The following is a 19,905-nucleotide window of genomic DNA, read 5'->3' as shown; positions in this document are numbered from 1 at the left end:
ACCTTGCTTATAGTTTCCTTTGTTGTGCAAAAGCTTTTAAGTTTCATTAGGTCCTATTTGTTTATTTTTCCTTTTGTTTCTATTATTCTCGGATGTGGGTCATAGAGCATCCTGGTGTGATTTATGTTGGAGAGTGTTTTGCCTATGTTGTCCTCTAGGAGTTTTATAGTTTCTGGTCTTACGTTTAGATCCTTAATCCGTTTTGAGTTTATTTCTGTGTATGGTGTTAGAAAGTGTTCTAGTTTCATTCTTTTACAGGTGGCTGACCAGTTTTCCCAGCACCGCTTGTTAAAGAGGTTGTCTTTTTCCCATTGTATATCCTTACCTCCTTTGTCGAAGATAAGGTGACCATAGGTTCCTGGATTTATCTCTGGGCTTTCTATTCTGTTCCATTGATCTATATTTCTGTCTTTGTGCCAGTACCATACTGTCTTGATGACTGTGGCTTTGTGGTGTAATCTCAAGTCAGGCAGGTTGATTTCTTCAGTTCCATTCTTCTTTCTCAAGATTCCTTTGGCTATTCGAGGTTTTTTGCATTTCCATACAAATTGTGAAATTATTTGCTCCAGTTCTGTGAAAAATACCATTGGTAGCTTGATAGGGATTGCATTGAATCTATAGATTGCTTTGGGTACTATAGCCATTTTGACAATATTGAGAATCCCTGTTTTTAAACAGCAGAATGAATCAAATCATTGAGTGCAGCAGCTATGAGGTTACTGTTACAGCTCACATTAAGGGAAGAAGGATCAAGGTAACTGTTTGTTTGTTTGTTTGTTTAGCAGTTGGTGAAAATCCAGTAGATGCTGTCTTAAATTTACTTAGAAATGTTGAAGGAAGAGTTTTAAGGTCCTCAGGAAGGTCCTTTGCTTGGCGGGCAGCGTGGCGATGAGAGGGGTGCACTCGGGCGAAGGGGCGGGGCTGAGGCACTCGGGTGGACCGCGCTGGTGGCTCCTGGTGGGTTTGGGCCCCGGGCAGGTGCCGGGCAGTATCGGCTCTCAGGGCCCTGGCTGCGCTCTGCCTATGCCCGCGGGAGGCTCAGAGGACCGAGGGCCGCGGTCCCTGGCGGGCCCGAATCAGACACCTCCGTGGCCACGTGGCCCTGAGCCATGAGCGGGAGTGGGCAGGGGGGGCGCCGACAGGTGGCGGGCCTTGGAGGCCCCGGGCGGGCGGGCGCCTAATCCTCCGCACCCCTCACCCCAGCCCCAAGCCCAGGCATGCATGCCCGACCGGCCGCTTGGGGTCCCGGAAACACTCCGGGCCCCGGGCCGGGCCAGGTTTACTGGCCAGGTTTGCCGGTGTGCGGGGACACACCTTGCAATCCAAGGGGATTCTTAACAGTCTTCTCCAACACCACATTTCAAAAGAATCAATTTTTGGTGCTCAGCTTTCTTTATAGTCCAACTCTCACATCCATACATGACCACTGGAAAAACCATAGCCTTTACCAGATAGCCCTTTGTTGGCAAAGTAACGTCTCTGCTTCTTAATATGCTGTCTAGGTTGGTCATAACTTTCCTTCCAAGGAGCAAGCGTCTTTTAATTTCATGGCTGCAATCACCATCCGCAGTGATTTTGGAGCCCAGAAAAATAAAGTCAGCCACTGTTTCCACTGTCTTCCCATCTATTTGCCATGAAATGATGGGACTGGATGCCATGATCTTAGTTTTCTGAATGTTGAGCTTTAAGCAAACGTTTTCACTCTCCTCTTTCACTTTCATCAAGAGGCTCTTTAGTTCTTCTTCACTTTCTGCCATAAGAATGGTGTCATCTGCATGTCTGAGGTTACTGATATTTCTCCTGGCAATCTTGATTCCAGCTTGTGCTTCTTCCAGCCCAGCGTTTCTCATGATGTGCTCTGCATATAAGTTAAATAAGCAGGGTGACAATGTACAGCCTTGATGTTCTCCTTTTCCTATCTGGAACCAGCCTGTTGTTCCATGGCCAGTTCTAACTGTCGCTTCCTGACCTGCATATAGGTGTCTCAAGAGGCAGGTCAGGTGGTCTGGTATGCCCATCTCTTTCAGAATTTTCCACAGTTTATTGTGATCCACACAGTCAAAGGCTTTGGCATAGTCAATAAAGCAGAAATAGATGTTTTTCTGGAACTCTCTTGTTTTTTTTGATGATCCAGCAAATGTTGGCAATTTGATCTCTGGTTCTTCTGCCTTTTCTAAAACCAGCTTGAACATGTGGAAGTTCACGGTTCATGTATTTCTGAAGCCTGGCTTGGAGAATTTTGAGCATTACTTTGCTAGCGTGTGGGATGAGTGCAATTGTGTGGTAGTTTGAGCATTCTTTGGCATTGCCTTTCTCTGGGATTGGAATGAAAACTGACCCTTTTCAGTCCTGTGTCCACTGCTGAGTTTTCCAAATTTGCTGACATATTGAGTGCAGCACTTTCACAGCATCATCTTTTAGGATTTGAAACAGCTCAACTGGAATTCCATCACCTCCACCAGCTTTGTTTGTAGTGGTGCTTCCTAAGGCCCACTTGACTTCACATTCCAGGATGTCCGGCTCTAGGTGTGTGTGAGTGATCCCACCATCATATTTAATTGGGTCATGAAGATCTTTTTTGTACAGTTCTTCTGTGTATTCTTGCCACCTCTTCTTCATATCTTCTGCTTCTTTATATATATATATATATATATATATATATATATATAACATGTTATTTATATACAATATCTTAATATCTTCTGCTTCTGTTATATATATGTTATTTATATATACACCCTGAGAAAAACCACAATTCTGAAAGCCCCATGTACCCCAATGTTCACTGCAGCACTATGTACAATAGCCAGGACATGGAAGCAACCTGGATGTCCATCAACAGATGAATGCGTAATGAAGATGTGTTCCATATATACAAGGGAATGTTAGCCATAGAAAGGAATGAATTTGAGTCAATTATAGTGAGGTGGATGAACCTAGAGCCTGTTATACAGAAAGAGAAACAAATATTGTATATTAAAGCATGCATGTGGAATCACGAGAAATGGTATTTATGAACCTATTTGCAGGGATGAAATGGAGACGCAGATGTACAGAATGGACTTGTGGACACAGTAGGGCACGGGGAGAGTGGGTCGAATGGGGAAAGTAGCATCGACATATTAATATACACACTATGCATGTATGCTCAGTCGTGTCTGACTCTTGACCACCCTAGAGACTGCAGCCCATCAGGCTCCTCTGTCATCATGTGTAAAATAGATAGCCAGTGAGCGGTTGCTATATAACACAGAGAATAAAACTTGGCGCTCTGTGATGACCTAGAGGGGTGGGATGAAGGGAGGAGAGGGAAGCTCAGGAGGGAGGGGATATATGTATAATTATAGCTGATTTGCATTGTTCTGTGGCAGAAACCAACACAACATTGTAAAGCAATTTTCCTTCAATTAAAAAATAAAGGAATATACCAAGAAGTCTTTATTATATTTAAAAAAATCAGATAATGATCCTTTACATAGAAAAAAGAATACATGAATGTGTATTCATATTTAGAAGGCATGGATATTTTGAATGTTCTTTATGCATATGTTGAAATTAATCTTCAAAAGGGTTACAGCACTGCATGAAAGTGTGCTTTTTACTACAAGAGCAGTTTAAACTTATTTTTTCCTGTTTTCCAAAGTATGAAGTCTTGCTGCTCTAAATTTTAAAGACTTCTTTTTTCCCCCACATTGTAAATTCATGGGGAAAATACAGCTTGGATTTTGTATGTTATACAGAGAAAAAGGCACTTGATATCACAAACAATATAAAATTATAAAGATTAATATTTCTCTATTTTATTACAGCATTTTTTCTTACAATAGATCTTAGGCTTAACCTAAAATTTAATAAACAAAAATTAAATGAAGAGTATATTTATCAAGCTTATCAATATAATAAGTTGATATCCCCACAGTTATAGCCAGTACTGCCAGCAAAAATGCTCTTCTATGATTCTTTGGAAACAGAAAAACAAGAAATGTTTCCTAGACTGAATTAATCAAAATGATTTTGTAATTTTTCTTGTCAACTAGTGCAAATTACTAGCAAATATTTAAAACTAGCTGAAAAAAGTTTTAATAAACATAGCACTATGATTCTGAAAATTATATGACTTTTTAAAATTGTTTTTGTAAAAAATAAAATAAAATTGTTTTTGTTTACACCTATAAGCCAGTTAGCTCAGTTGGTAAAGAATCTGCCTGCAATGCAGGACAGCCCGATTCAATTCCTGGGTCAGGATGATCTGCTGGAGAAGGGATAGGCTACCCACTCCAGTATTCTTGGGCTTCCCTTGTGGCTCAGCTGGTAAAGAATCTGCCTGCAATATGGGAGACCTGGGTTCGATCCCTGGGTTGGGAAGATCCCCCGGAGAAGGAAAAGGCTACCCACTCCAGTATCCTGGCCTGAAGAATTCCATGGACTGTGTAGTCCAGGGCATCGCAAAGAGTCAGACACGACTGAGTGACTTTCACTCACTTTATGATAAGCCAATTAATCTTAAAGGAAATCAACCCTGAATACTCATTGGAATGACTGATGCTGAAGCTGAATTTCCAGTACTTTGGCCACTTGATGCAAAAAGCTGACTCACTGGAAAAGACCCTGATGCTGGGAAAGATTGAAGGCAGAAGAAGAAAAGGGTGACAGAGGATAAGATGGTTGGATGGCATCACCGACTCAGTGGAAATAAACTTGGGCAGACTCTGGGAGGTGGTGAGGGAAGCCTGAGGATCTCAGGGAAGCCTGGCACGCTGCAGTCTATGGTGTCACAAAGAGTTGGACACCACTTGGTGACTGAACGGTGACGATGATACATAAGTTAGAGAGTTTTTTACATAATCAAATTCCCATGGTCAACGTTGCCCGAGATCAAAATACATGAAATGAGCACTGGATGAGTGCCAGTCTTCAAAGAATTGTGAATCACCTAGAAGAAAAAAAATGTGATTGTTCAGTCGGTGGTTTATCTTTCTCTTTTTCAACCCAGTGACTCAGTACAATGAATGCTCTGGCTGCACTCTTCATCTGCTTTTCAAAGAAATCGATTTAGGAAGCCCGACTCATGCAATGGTGTATCACATGCTATTAGCTCAGCTTCAGTTTGATAGAGAGATATGTATTTAACTGAACTTAATAAGTTTGACCACTTGGTTTGGCTATTGCTAAGCATGTTACTTTGATATTTATTCTTACAGTCTCCTCTTTTAAAAATGTTTCTAAAAATTACCATCAAGCACCATGAAAATAAAATTAACGCCCATTAAGAATTCTGTTTATAAGCCCAATTCCTTTCTGAAAGAGCAATAAATAGTTGTCTTCTAAAAATAATTCAAAATGACCTCTTTCAAGAGTTTCCAATTTTTTATGGTTTATATTATTTATAATCTGATTACATATTATTTATTATATAAATAAAATAATTCTAGTTTCAATTATAGATACATTAAAACCCTTTACAGTCAAGTTTGGGAAAATGTTAAGTGTCAAAGCTGGATAATGAATATATAGAAGGCCTTTATACGCTATTCTTCTTATGTTTGAAACAATTTGCTATATAAAGTTAAAATTTTAAAAAATCTTCCAATAATGGTAGGGACACAACTTGAAATAAAAGAGATATAAAAGAAAAAAAAAACTTTCACATAAATTAAGCTAACCTGTCTCCCATGGAGACAAGAAAAAGTCCCTTAATCCTAGTTTTTCATTATCTTTTTTGAAATGATCTTATTCCACAAAGAATTTGAGGCAGCTCACTTAACTCTGATAATTGTAGTCAAGTTGATTATTTTGTGTCAAACATCTAATGTTAAATGATGGTGGTGGTATTTACTATATATTTACTTTTTGCCTACCTGAAAAAGCAATAGCAGTGTGGAACATAGGCATATTGTACACTGCAAAGAGCGAATTTGCCACTGGGCTTTGAGGTCAAGAGACGGGACATTTCAGGAATAAGAGTATATTGTCAGCATTCAAAAACATATCAATGTCTAGGTATTTGAAAATTAATACTGGATTTTGTTGGAATTTATTGCTTTCTCCATTTTTGTGATCCTTTCTTCTATTCTGTGTCCTTTTCCTAGTCATGTTAAATTTTACTTCTTATTAATCCAGCATGAATAGAGTGTACCAGCAACAGATTTCCAAATGTGCTGCTTTATACAAAGCAGCTTTGAAGGCTGAAAGTTGGCTGGGTCTGCTTTAGCAGCATGCCTCTGAGACTAAATTTACAATTTTTCGGCATTCATTCTGAGGCAGACTGACTACGGCTTATGTAATGTGCAGAAGCCACAGAATCTCTTTAAGATATTTCTATATTTCATTAAGGAGGCAGCCAATGCTATATTACATATAGCAGTAAGAGAAAGGGCAAAAACTTAGAGCTAAATAGCAGTTTCCTTTGCACCAAGCTATTTAGTCAAGGTATTCAACTGAGAATAAAATAAAATCATTTGAGTTTCATGCGTTCAGTTCTTCTTCCTACTTTCTGTTGGAGGTGCCAAAGTCTGGCACCAGGAGGCAGATAAAGAAGGAACTTGAGTAATCCAGCTACACTGGGATATTTAGTCCTGATAAGGATGTTGATTACAAAGTCTACACTCTCACTCCTGTGGAAAGATTACTATAGAGTCAGTTGTTATGCATTGAACTGATCAGGAAAGAGACACTTTTTACACTCTGAATGCTGGTCTGAGCATTTGTTTTTCAATATTTATGTCAGGTTAAACCTGGACATATAACACATGATTACTCTGGGTATACAACTGCTCCTCCTGTAGCTTTTTGGATGGACTCGTTACAGTCCAAAATAGTTCTGAATCTTTGGTCTGTGGGCCTTATATAGGCTTTAGTGAGGCTGTGAGTTCTTTAAAATTGCACTAAAATTTTGTATATTTTTATGGACAGGATGCCTAGTTTTATTAGATTTATATAGCATCCATGATCCAAAGCTAATTAGGAACCTTAATTAGAAGCAAGAATTAATTTGGCCTATAAAGACCAAAATGTAAGGAAAAAATGATTACAGCTTTGTTTTTGTTCTGCTTCAACTCCTTGGGGGAAATGAGTAAAGACGAGTTGTTAGCTTCATTCCGTTCTTCTGATTCAAGTCATGAGCTTTAAGTCTGTCACACCCTCTCTTAAAACAAGAGAGTGAGTTAGACTAACTTTGTTATTTCCAGAACTGGTTGACTACCAATGTCCCCTTCTGGTGTTTGGAAGTACTATATTTTGTAATCCAGCAGTTGCAGTTTTAACTAAAATATTAGATAACAGAATGACTACCATTTTTAAGCTAATATGTTAGATAACATAAATATTTTCTATTTATAGATATTTATAAATATTTTCAACATACAAAGGTCAAACTATTCTATAATTAAAATCTGACACAAGGAAGTATTTACATATACATATGCATATGCTAAAGTTTAACATTCTCCTAATATTGTAAATGTAGAATCTATGATGTGAAATAAGTAAAAAAAATTTGATACTAGCTGTGAAACATGGCTTTCCTCTTTTCACAAACTGAAAGTTAATTGTTCATCATATTATTTCAAGTGTAGCATAAATAAAGACCACTGGGAATGGGAAAATACAAAAAGTGTGGAAAATTTAAATAAATTCTGATTCTAAAGTTTTGTTGGGAAAAGAGTAATCAATTGAAGTAATTAGAAATAATGGAAGAAACGGGAAAAATGTACCATACAAATAATCTAGGTAGGACAATGAATGTTCATAGCTTTAAAGCAAGGAGACGGTAGCAGCTTAGTTTGTATGATGGTGGTTAAGTAACACTGGATTTGAATTTACGTGGGTATAGAAAGTTGAATTTAAGCATCAGTGAACACTTGACTTATTGTAAACATTTAGACTTCTGTGATGTTTTAGTAGGGGAAAATCATCTTTTAATGAGTTTATAATATTTAGCATAATGTATATTTGATAAGAAAAAATTTAATGTTCCTAACATTTGCACATAATCAACACTTAGAAGCTTAATTATTATGCTGTGTATCTAACATGAAATAGAGGAACTGTCTTTTTCAGAAATTATTACTTTGAAATAGGAATTTGTCAAACAAAGCAACGCTAATACAATTAGACAAGTTTTAAAGAATTTTTGGTTGAGTCTTAAAACACAGTTAGCTCTATTCCTCTCTGACCACTGCTCTCAGTCCCGTTGCCACTTTCTCTCCCCGTAGCGCTCACCCAGAAACAGAGGAATCTGCGGCTCTTCCTCCCTCTGCGCCACGTGCCAATGCAGAAAATCACACAGCTGGGCAGGCTGGGCAATAACAATAATCACCATGGTAGTAGTCACAGGAAACGTTCACATCACTGAATCACACAAGGTGCAGTCCTAAAAATTATTCCATGCATTCCTCAAACAATCTAGTGAGGTAAGCACAATAATCCGCATTTAAGGTGAAAGATTGAGGTTCAGAGTGCTTTAGTCACATGTTGAAGATATACTGTCAGTGGCAAAACCAGGATTCCAGCTCTGTCAGTCTGATCCCAGAACCTAGGCTTTTTTTCTGCTAAACATTCAATATTTGTGACACATGACCTCCCCTTTACGCTGATGAACTGCTTCTAATTATTGAGAAGATAGAAGATATGAGGAAACTTTCCTATCTTTCCCAAACCAATTCTGCTGACCTACATCAGTATTCTCATTAAGTGGTTAATAGCCTGAGCTTTGCCCCTTACCAGCTGTGGCCTTAGGAGCAACTTCTTCATCTGTTTAATAGGAATAATAAAGTGTTCCTATTTCAGAGTTTGTTATGAAGATGAAGCACATTAATACATGTAAGACACTGAAGCAGAGCATGACACAATGCTAGCACTCAATAAACGTTATCTCGTATCATTCTCTTGGCTTTTCCTGGAACTCCCAGTCAAAATTAGTTTGTCTGTTTATCATCTGCTTCCCCTTCATTTCCTTTCTTCCTGTTCTGTCAAGGCTTCTGTACCTTTGATTATTCTTTCTGTCGGTAAAGTGAAAGTGAAGTCGCTCAGTCGTGTCAGACTCTTTGCGACCCCATGGACTGCAGTCCACCAGGCTCTTCCGTCCATGGGATTCTCCAGGCAAGAGTACTGGAGTGGGTTGCCATTTCCTAGTTATAAATCTCTCCCTCGTTACAGGATAATCTGTAAAGACAACGTCCACTGAAAATAAACAAAGAACCCTCCCTGGATCCCTCTGGCTCCTGCCCTAGTCTCTGGTTGCCTTCACACTCCTGTTCAGTCTTCTTTGCTGACTCCACTTAACTGTATTTGATTCCTAAAGTCAGAGTTCTTGAGGGCTTTGGACTAGGCCCTAATTTCCTTTTAAAAATACTCTCTCCAAAAAATGATCTCATCTATTGTCATGATTCCAAATATCATCGATATTTTGATGATCCTAAGTTTGTACTTCTAGTCTAGACTTCTTGGAGGTCCAGTTCAGCATGTTCGATATTCTTCCCAATTTTTGTCAACTATTCATCTTTAGGGTAGACTAAATGTAAAAATATAACCTGGAAGTTGGGTATCATTGTAGGCTTAACCTATAGTTTAACTCAAGCTTTGTTTTACCATTGTGTTTTTTGCCAATTTTACATGTAGCATTCTAATATTTTAAAATACTTAAGACCAAACCCCAAAGATCGACCAATAAATGTGTGTATACACTGATACGTCATCTACTATCTAAGTATGTCTAAGCTTCCCTCGTAGCTCAGACAGTAAAGCGTCTGCCTGCAATGCGGGTGACCCAGGTTCAATCCCTGGGTTGGGAAGATCCCCTGGAGAAGGAAACAGCAACCCACTCCAGTATTCTTGCCTTGAGAATTCCATGGACAGAGGAGCCTGGTAGGTTACAGTCCATGGGGTCACAAAGAGTTGGACACGACTGAGCAACTTCACAAGCACAATACATCTCTAAAGCAAAAACAAAAAACTCACGAGTCCTTTGCAGTGCAAAAAGAACCAAGAAGAACTAAAACCAATCATAAACAGAAATTATTCATTACATTAGAATTTTTCCACAGAGAGAATCTGAAGTTCTTTGAGTGATTTTAAAAGGAAATTTAATTTGCAGAGCAGAAGCAAACATGTGTAAAGTGCATTATCAAGGTCTCGCAGGCTGCAAGATGAATTTAATTGGATGTGAATGGTCAAGATCAAGGCTGTAATTAATTTTTCATTGTTTTCTTTTTGAACTTTTTGGATCAGTTCTATTTTTGGCATGTCTTCTGCTGACTACTGGAGACATCTTCTGTTTCATTTAGACCTCTCTTGGTTACTCCTTTGCAATACCAAGTTGCAATCTCTGGCTAAGTCCTAACTCCTTATTCACTTACTATCGATACTGGGATACTGTTGCTGCCTCTTTCCCTGTTCACTTTCTTAATCATTTTTAGTTGTGTAATTTTCATACCTTACGGTCTTTGTAGGAGAACACAACTTGAAGTATTGATTTAGCATGTATCTTACTGTCTATCCTTTTTATGACCACAGTTAAACTACAGTGAAATCTTCTACTGTCCTTTTCAAAGGTCTTCACCCAAAGTTGGTTCTTCTGTCTACAGTGTGGTCCAACTATATGCAATCTTTAGAATAGTTTAAAAAAGTAAAATTTCCTTGCAAAACTCCATTCGTTTCTTGTTTATATATGCCTAATCTTTCCCCACAGCCTGACCCATTTTTCACTTTCTGCACTCAGTTTTGTTCAAAGGTAGCAGTTTTCACAAAAGGAAGGGATGGGGAACAGGCAAAAAAAAAAAAAAAAAACACTATATGTCTACTGCTTTATTTCTAGGCTTCTCAGAGAAATTTGGTCAGACATTTCTAGTCATACATAGCTACCTGGTTTGTATGTGAGGAAAAATGTTGCATTTGTCTTTAAAAATTAGGGGAACATTAATTTTGACAGTAGATATCCTAATCGAAGAGCTTTACACTAAGAACCTTGGAAGAAGATCTTTGTCAATTTGTCTCTCTTTTTGCTCTAAATAGGGAAGCAACAGAAGGATGGGTGATTAAAAAAAAAAAAAGGCAAAGTGAAATATACACTTCATGATTAGGAAAAAGTATCACAGAAAAAAATTACCATTCTAGCTTCTGGAGGAGGCAAAAGCTAAAGAAAAACACCTTTGTAAAGTAATTAGCCTCCAACTAATAAAAAAAAAAAAAGAAAAAAAAAAGAAAAACACCTAAAAAACCGATATATTAGTGTGGGAAAAATATGGCTGAGTCTAGCAGTTAATTGAAGAACATTTAATGAAGGGACTGTTTAGGAAGGTTTGGGCAGAGTTAAGGAACTCTCCAGAAACTACAGAATCTATTCATCAGATGCATGACAAATTTATGCCATCCAATTTGTTGGTTATAGCACAGTGGTTAAGAATATGCATGAACTTTGGAGTCAGACTGACAGAATCTAATACCAGCTTTATCACTTTCTATGGGTATGACCTTCTGTAATTAAAAAAAAAACTATCTGCATTTTAGTTTCCTCACCTGTAAAATGAGGATGATAAGATTTCTAAGGAATATTATCCTCTGAAAATATTTAAAGAATACCTGGAGAATCCCCATGGACAGAAGAGTCTGGAGGGCTACAGTCCATGGGGTCGCAAAGAGTCAGACACGACTGAGCAACTAAGCACCTTAAATTGAGAGAGGCAGATGAGAAAATGTAACTCAAAGCACCTGACACATAGCGTGAGAAACACATAAATAATAAATTGGATTCCTTATTTTATTCTTAGTAATGATCTATAATGTTGACCACAAAAAATATTATTTAGGATCAGGTTTGGTTGAGAATAATTAAAAAAAAATCACAGCTAAAAGAAGCTTAAATAAAACTTTGTTTCACACAAAATCCAGATATAGAACGGGAAGGTTTGGTATGATAGTTCTGCTCTAAGAAGCCCACTTGCATCTTCCATTTCTATGTTTTGCCATCCTCAGTGAGTGGCCATTGTCTTCATGGATTGAGATAGTGGTCTCTGGGTCCTTGTTTCATGTGGGAGAATGAAATAAGAGGGGAAGACTGTCAAAAAGAGAACACAGCAGTCTCTTAAGGTTCTTGAAAGCTTATGTCCTAGTGGCAAGAACTAGCCTGCAAGGGAGACTGAGAGATGTAGACTTTATTCTAAGGAAGAAGGAGACATTGAAGGCTAATTAATAAAGTCAACAACTATTTCAAATTGTCTTTATTATCCTCAAGGCCTCAAAAGCTACCTTTATTTTTCCCTTTTTTTTCCTCCTGCTTTAGCAATCATAGGCATACATATTTTCTGTTCTACCTTCAACTTTCTTTGTTCTTTTATGTATGTGATGAGCATTCCTATTATTTTCCTGCACTTAAAAAAATTATTTTGCACTTATTAAAGTTGAACAAACCTAAGTTTTAGAATAATCCTTAGGAACTTTGGGCTTCACTGGTGGGTCAGACAGTGAAGAATCCGCCTGCAGTGCAGGAAACCTGGGATGGATCTCTACACTATCTCTACACTATCGATCTCTATTCCTGCCTAGAGAATTCCATGGATAGAGGAGCCTGGTGGGCTATAGTCCATCGCAAAGAGCTGGACATTACTGGGCAACTAAGTCATGTGAGCAACACATACACACATGCTTAGGAACTTCAATTTGGGACTCTTCTCTCTAGACTTCTCTCGTAGCCCTGTATTGCAGGCTGCTTTATATTAGACTTCCTTGTGTATGTACAGTTCTATGCTCACCCAGTATGTGAGCTGAAAAAAAAGTGAAAGTTAGTTGCACAGTTGTGTCTGACTCCTTGTGATTCCACGGGCTGCAGCCTGTCCCGCTCCTTTGTCCATGGAATTCTCCAGGCAAGAATACTGGAGTGAGTTACCATTTCCTTCTCCAGGAGATCTTCCTGACTGGGGGATCGAACTGGGTCTGCTGCACTGCAGGCAGATTCTTTACCAGCTGAACCACTAGGGAAGCCCAAGTGAAAGTAAAAGTTACTCAGTCGTGTCTGACTCTTTGCGACCCCATGGACTGTAGTCCACGGAACTCTCCAGGCCAGAATACTGGAGTGGGTAGCCATTCCCTTCTCCAGGGACCAAGCCGAGGTCTCCCACATTGCAGGCGGATTCTTTACCAGCTGAGCTACCAGGGAAGCCCAGAATGTGAGCTAGGGAGATTAAAATCTACACCTTATACAGCTTCATATCTCCTCTTAGAATAACAGTATTCTGCACATTTTAAGTATTTATTGTACAAACATTTACATTTAAATCCATCCAGAATTGTCACTATGAATGATTGAATATTTCACAACACATATATAAAAAGTTATATGTCATACCCGTGATTTGTTTCTGAAATTTTATAAGTAGGATTTTATAACTGAATCATTGTAAAATATATTTGTGGGTCACAAAATATAATTCTATTATGAATTCTTCTATAAAGCCAAATTTATTCCTCTTCCAATTTATATATTTTCCAGTTTGGGTTTTCAAATGTTTACTTTCCTTACAGTGGGTACTTTTATACTTCTCTCAACAAAAAATAATTTTTCAAAACACAGTTCTGTAACTTCTAGTCAGATTTATTGAGATATACTTTACATACAGAAAAATTCACACTTTTTAAGGCCTATTGGTCTATGCTAGCTAAATTTCTATGATTACTGCAAATAAAAAGCTATCATCTACTTTCTAAATCTCTCTGAAGCCTTATGTTCTAGGGACAAACAGCAGAAATCTCTTAACTGAAGTGAAACAATTTGAAGAGCTTACCAAAGGAAGTGTGAAGACTATGCTTTATTTGATGAGAGAAATAAAATCTCCAATCAAGCTTTTTAAAACTTACTTAATCTTTTCTAAGTTTCCTAATCATTTTTAAAATTTTTTGCTTTTCCAGAAAACAGTAGGAAGAAAAAATCTACAAGATGGGCAATTCTTATAATAACTTTATAGGCTGATTCACACGGTATGACCTATTTTTCAAAGACTGAAATACTGAAAGGAAATAGAAAAGGACATACACTAATTATACTTGCCATGAAATCATATATGCATAGGAAAATACATGATTATTACCTTAGCACTTACAATAAACTTTATATTATGCGTGACCTCAGTCACTTCTGTGGTGTCTGACTCTTTGCGACCCTATGGACTGTAGCCTGCCAGGCTCCTCTGTCCATGGGTTTCTCCAGGCAAGAATACTGGAGTGGGTTGCGGGGTCCTCCTCCAGGGAGGATATTCCTCACCCAGGCATCAAACCCAAGTTTCTTGCATTGCAGGCGGATTCTTCACTGCTGAGCCACTGGGGAAGCCCACTTCACACTACACATATGGGCAAACTTCAAAAGGGTTGGCTCAGGAACAAAATTCTTGATGCAAAATGTAGAGAAATGCAAGAATTATGAATACTTCACTTACACCTGATATAAATATTCTATTCAATCTAGGACCAGTATGTCTAAAAGTTAGTTATAATAAAAATTCAATAATGAGACTAGAATCTACAGAGCTCTCCCTCTATCCGGTACTTCTGAGTTATAAGCAGCTTCAAGTGTTCAAGTTCATATGGAATCATCAGAGTGGCTTTTCTAAATGACAGCTGTGTTCAAATTTTAATGCGGCACCACTTTATTGTTCTCTCTATACAGCACTTTTGAAAAACTAGAAAATGATATAATCTTTCTTTGTAGGACTCTGTCTGGTTAAATTTGCCTTTGGTCCCTGAAAAAAGCACATCTTTACTCCCCACCCTGCTCCCTACAGCCCCTCCTTCTCAGGCCTGCCCTCACTATCTCAGGTTCCAGACTCTTACCTTCTCTAAATTAATACTTAAACTATCAAGTTGGACTGCAACCAGATACATTAAATCCTGCAATATGCTAATAACTAATACTAGCTCAATAGGTGATCTCTCTGAGGTGTTTCTATTTAAAAAAAACTCATTCAAGTTAATTTTGTGTACAGGATTCCAAGCATAATGGCAGGTGGGATTTTTTGGTGAATATAGGACTCTTTTCAAACCTCCTTAAATCAAGTTCAATCTATTGCCTTTATCTTGTAATATTAAAACGAAAATTTCTGAAGGAACTCTACATATACTAGCTTAAAATGTTTCGGAATATATTCCTCACAATTTCCTTTCCATAAAGTGTTTTGATCAATCCAATGACACTTACTTTTATAATGTCGTTTACTGACGGTGGCAGGATATTTTGTCACTTACTTAAAAATTAATACATCAAACGAAATTAAAGCGAAAAAAATCCATCAAAACAGCTTGACTCCTCTTTGCTGGAGTTCCTCACCCAAGTCAATGACATAAATCCTTGAGTTTGCTCACTTTTGGAATCATGTCTAACATATTTGATCAGAGGGGGCAACCTTCAGGTCTGACTTGGAGGAATTTGATCAGGAAAAAAAAAAAAAGATGGAAAAGCAGAATGTTGCCAAGAAGGCGTGGGATTTGGGGTGGAGGCCAGAAAAAGAAAAAAAAAAAAAAGGAAAGTTCCTTCATTCACTTGAAGAAACATTTATTTCTGCCTCCCACAGGCCAGGGCCTCTTCTGTTGACGTCTTCTCTGGAAGGGTAATCCCGTTGACAAATGTCAGATTCTGATTATCTGAGGAACTCGAGTCGCCCTCGCTTCCAACCCTCTCCTGAACTGATTTGAAGCGGGGGAGATAGGCTGGAAAGGGGAGGAAGGCAGAGGCGAAGGCCGCCTCGCAGAGCACATCTGCTGTGTTCAGCCGGAGCGTCTGTCAAGCAGTGGGAGGGAAAAGCGCATGGAGCCACCAGCCCACTCTCGGGCGAAACTCGCCAGAAAAAAGCCCGCCCTGCCTCCGCCCCCTGCCCGCGGCTTCTGCTGGGCGGCGGTGGAAAGGCAACTTTTGGAAACTTGAAAGGGGGGGCTGTGTGGCGGACAGAAAAGCGTAACCTCAGCAGGTCGGGCTGAGGCTCCCCGGACAGCGGGCGGGCCAGGCCGGGTCGGGTCGGGTGTGGAGCCGGAGCCGCGTCCCGAGCGGCGGCTGCAGCGAGGCCGGGGAAGGCGGGCCGAGGCCCCGCCCCCCAGGCGCAGTTCCCCGTCCGGCCTGGCGAGGGCGCCTGCGCGGCAGATCAGGTGACCGAGCGCTCGTCCGGGGCTGCGGGGAAGCGGCCTCGTTCTCAGCCGCCAGAGACGCCGCCGCCTCCGCCACACCTAGTGGAGGAGCCGGGGAAGGCGGCTCGGCGGTGGGGGCTGGGGCGGAGAGCGCCCGGGGTGGGGACGGAAGGGCGGCGGACCGAAGGCAGGAGGCTGTTGGGGCGCGGGCTGCTGTGGGGAAAGGGACGACGAGGCGTCCGCCGCGGCTCGCTCTGTCCACCCGCACGGGATTGGGGCGCGAGGGCCATGGACGCGCTCCCCTGAGACGGAGGTCACGGGCGGGAGGGGAGGAGGCCCGACCGAGGTAGCTGCGGAGGCCGCGGGCCGGTGACTGGGCGCGAGGCCGGCAGCGCCGGCCCCACCACTGCCGCCACCACCATGTCGCGCTCCGTGCTGCAGCCTAGCCAGCAGAAGCTGGTGGAGAAGCTCACCATCCTCAACGACCGGGTCGTCGGCATGGTCACGCGCCTCTACAACATCAAGCAGGTGCGCACGGGCCGGCGAGGCCTCGGCGGGGGCGGCGGGCAGGCGGAGGCGGGAGGAAGGGCCGGGGAGGCCTGGGCCCTGGGGGCGGCGGGCGGCGCCCGGGGCGGCAAGCGCGGCCTCGCGGCGGCAGGCCCGCCCAGGGTCGCCGGGATGCGCCGCGGCCTAATGCGGAGCCATGGCGTCTCTCCCGCCGGCTCGCGGGCCGGCCAGGGGCGGAGATGAGCCATTTGCCCGCTCCCAGCAATGGGAACTGGCCGGCCCGGCGCGGGGTGAGGGGCGCCGCCGCCGCCCCCTCCTCGGCGCCCTGGCCCCCGGGACTGGGTCTGCGCGAAAGGGAGGAGGATGGATGAGATACTAGATGGGGGCTAGGAAAACTTGGGTGTTCCGTAACTGAGATCGAATGGTAGAAATCTGGCGGAGATGGAAGCAGTTTTTTTTTTTTTTCCCCCTCAGTTCTTTTGGTATGTAAGTGGGAGCGTGAGAAGGGAATGGCTCATCTGGATGAACCCTACATCTCCTCCACTTGGCCATTTTATTCTGGATCGCCAAGTAAAAGCCATTGAAGAGTGTGTTGACGATTGGGAATTATTTCATTTTGAAGGTGGAAAGGAGGTGGGAGTGAGGGTGGAACCAGTTTTCTCCTGAAATACTTCTGGGTTGTGAGTCACTAGGACAGGAATAACAACCTTCTTGTCTTTCTTTACTCCTCCTCATCTTAGTTTTTCCAACCATGTCGCTAATACCGAAACATCGTTGCTTAAATTTCTTGACGTTCGGTGTCTATACAAAATAAAAACTGTGATTGTGTTGCTCTTATGCTGATTTCATGGTGTAGTCTGATAATTTGAGTAGCTCTAGCTAATAGACCCATTGAAAGTACATGGCTTTCGCAACATTAAGGAATGAAAGGCTGAGTTGCAATTAAGAAAAATAGATGGAAGGATAGAGCAAATATTACATTAATTTATTTTAGAAAAGAAAGACCAAAATTCTATTCCTTTTAAGGCAAAGTTAGTAAGTTTTTAGTAATTTGATAGAGAAAACTTAAGATTTTTTGATGCAAGCTGGATCCTGACAGTTTCCAGTGTGTATTTGATGTTATATCTTCATAATTTTTTTGTTGGCTTTTTAATGCATTCTGAATATTTCCTTTTAGTTTAATCGTAGCAGTAGAGTTGTAGCCCTTGTAAATTAGGTCTCCTGAAGAAAAGAATACTTAAAAAACGTATGATGGAGTTCAATATAAAACTGACCTATTTCAGCAATTTGATGTAGACACTGAAATTCTAGAGGAGAAGACTGTCCTGGTTTAATAATGATAAATTTTGTGTAGCGATGGCTGTGTTCCATTGGCTTCCCTGAATAGAAGGATTGGTTGACTTTAAACCTAGTGCACTCTGGAGAGTAAAATGCCTCTTCACACTTCAATTTTGTGTGACAGGAGCTCAGGGTCATTCCAATGAAGCCCTCTGCATTTACCGAGAAGAGACTTGGTTATAAGTTTGTAATAATTTTAGATAGTATTACTTACAGGTTCATTGACCTGAACTTTTTTGTGAGATTATGCTCCTTAACTTGGAAATTCGTTCCTATATGAGCTTTGTGCAAAAAAACAAGCAAGACAAACATCGCTAGAAGTTACTAGACATGTGGTCTTGTGGTTAAAGGAAATGGTTATGATGGTTTCCAAGAGAGGAAGTGAGAGTAACATCAAAAGTGATTCGGGTATTTAGGCAAAATTCCTCTTTTTAAAGCATTCATTACACATTTTTATGGCATGAAAATAGTGAGATTTTACAAATTTCATCTTCATAAATGATCTCAGATGAGATTAAATTCTAAGCGTTCAAATGCTTCAGTTCACTGCCTTTTCTCAAAAGCATGTTTTTTCACTTCCTGTTTTGAGAAACTTTAGGCTCTTGCATTACTGAACTAGTACAATTTAAAGTGAGTTGATCATTATATCCAAGTGTCTAATATTTTGAATTATTGAAATGTTATATTTCAGCACTTAACACATTTATAATTTCTTGAGAAATACTTCTGCCTTGTCTGAGTGACTGTGAGTTCCCGCTCAGTGGGGACTGTTATCATTTTTGAATTACTAGTACTTGGGGTCTTCCCTGGTCCATGAAGCTTTCAGTTAGGACTTGTTGAAAAGGATGAATACATTATGCATATCATGTATGTATGTATGTATGTATGTATATGCAACATATATATGAGCGTGTGTGTGTGTGTGTGTGTAATCTTGCTCTAGTTTTAATACTAATAGCTTTTGATCTGCCCTCCTTGTGTTATTTTATATACAGATACATCAGATGGATTTTGAGTCTTTCAGCCTGTATAGAGTTGTGTATAAAGCCTGGCATATCTTCCTGGATGGCTGGGATTGAAACATTTCAAAAATCTTGCCTAAAAAAGTGATTAAGATCTGTTTACCATGTGTTTATAAGATTCGTGCTGTCTACATTTTTATGACAGTATAAGCCCATGTAATCTTTTCAATCTCAATCTCTTACAGTCCTCAAAAAAAAAAAAAAAACCCTTCTATCACATGATACATGTCTGCCAGTCAGTTACCACATTTTCATTAATTCATGTTTGCATTAGATTGTCTATCAGATCTGATTACTGTTTCAACTAAAAGTCTGCAATGGCAATATTTTAGTGAGCATATACAATGAAAAATACTTCAGTGACCTAAGTATCAATAAAATAACTTTAAGTTACTATAACCAAGAATGATAGGCTTTAATACTTAGAGGAATATAACATGGCTCCTGAAAAATATTTTGCTATTTGAAGTAAAATTTTATCAGTTGAGTAATTTTTGATATCTTAATATGTGCAGGCTGGAGAAGGAAATGGCAACCCACTCCAGTATTCTTGGCTGGGAAATCTCACCAACAAAGGAGCCTTGTCCATGGGGTCGCAAAAGAGTCGGACACCACTGAGTGATTAAACAACGAACAAATATGTACAGATTATGAAAATTTTAAGAATTTGTGATCAAATCAGGGATTTAAGAAGATGTGAAGGAGGATTTTAGGGGGAAAAGGTGAAGGTGGTAGGTAGTTTTACATTTAAATTTATTTATTTCATAATGTCTTAATTTTTTCAAAATTAAAAATGTCTTCCCTTTTCTGGAGCTGCTACTACTACCCACTTCTATAGTGACTTTTAACATTTTCAGCCTGCTTTTATATCACTCATTGTGACATGGCAGGGCAGTGTGGTGAAAGGAGAGTATCCAGCCGAAAGTTAGGAGACCTG

The 19,905-nt window shown here is 40.1% G+C and overlaps 2 long non-coding RNA genes across 2 annotated transcripts; one reads left to right on the top strand and one right to left on the bottom strand.

Moving 5' to 3' along the window:
• Positions 1-15,518: 15,518 nt before the first annotated feature.
• On the bottom strand, positions 15,519-15,989 carry LOC110128102 (uncharacterized). Its single transcript, XR_002311055.2, has 2 exons — positions 15,927-15,989; positions 15,519-15,760 (listed from the first exon to the last, which is right to left on the bottom strand). It is a non-coding gene; the product is annotated as an uncharacterized lncRNA (long non-coding RNA).
• Positions 15,990-16,537: 548 nt separating this feature from the next.
• LOC139037723 (uncharacterized) lies at positions 16,538-19,646 on the top strand. Its single transcript, XR_011490564.1, has 2 exons — positions 16,538-16,629; positions 17,083-19,646. It is a non-coding gene; the product is annotated as an uncharacterized lncRNA (long non-coding RNA).
• Positions 19,647-19,905: the final 259 nt, after the last annotated feature.

The sequence above is a fragment of the Odocoileus virginianus genome, chromosome 12, assembly GCF_023699985.2.
Source record: "Odocoileus virginianus isolate 20LAN1187 ecotype Illinois chromosome 12, Ovbor_1.2, whole genome shotgun sequence".
Taxonomy (NCBI): domain Eukaryota; kingdom Metazoa; phylum Chordata; class Mammalia; order Artiodactyla; family Cervidae; genus Odocoileus; species Odocoileus virginianus.
This window is presented reverse-complemented; position numbering and strand designations above follow the sequence as displayed.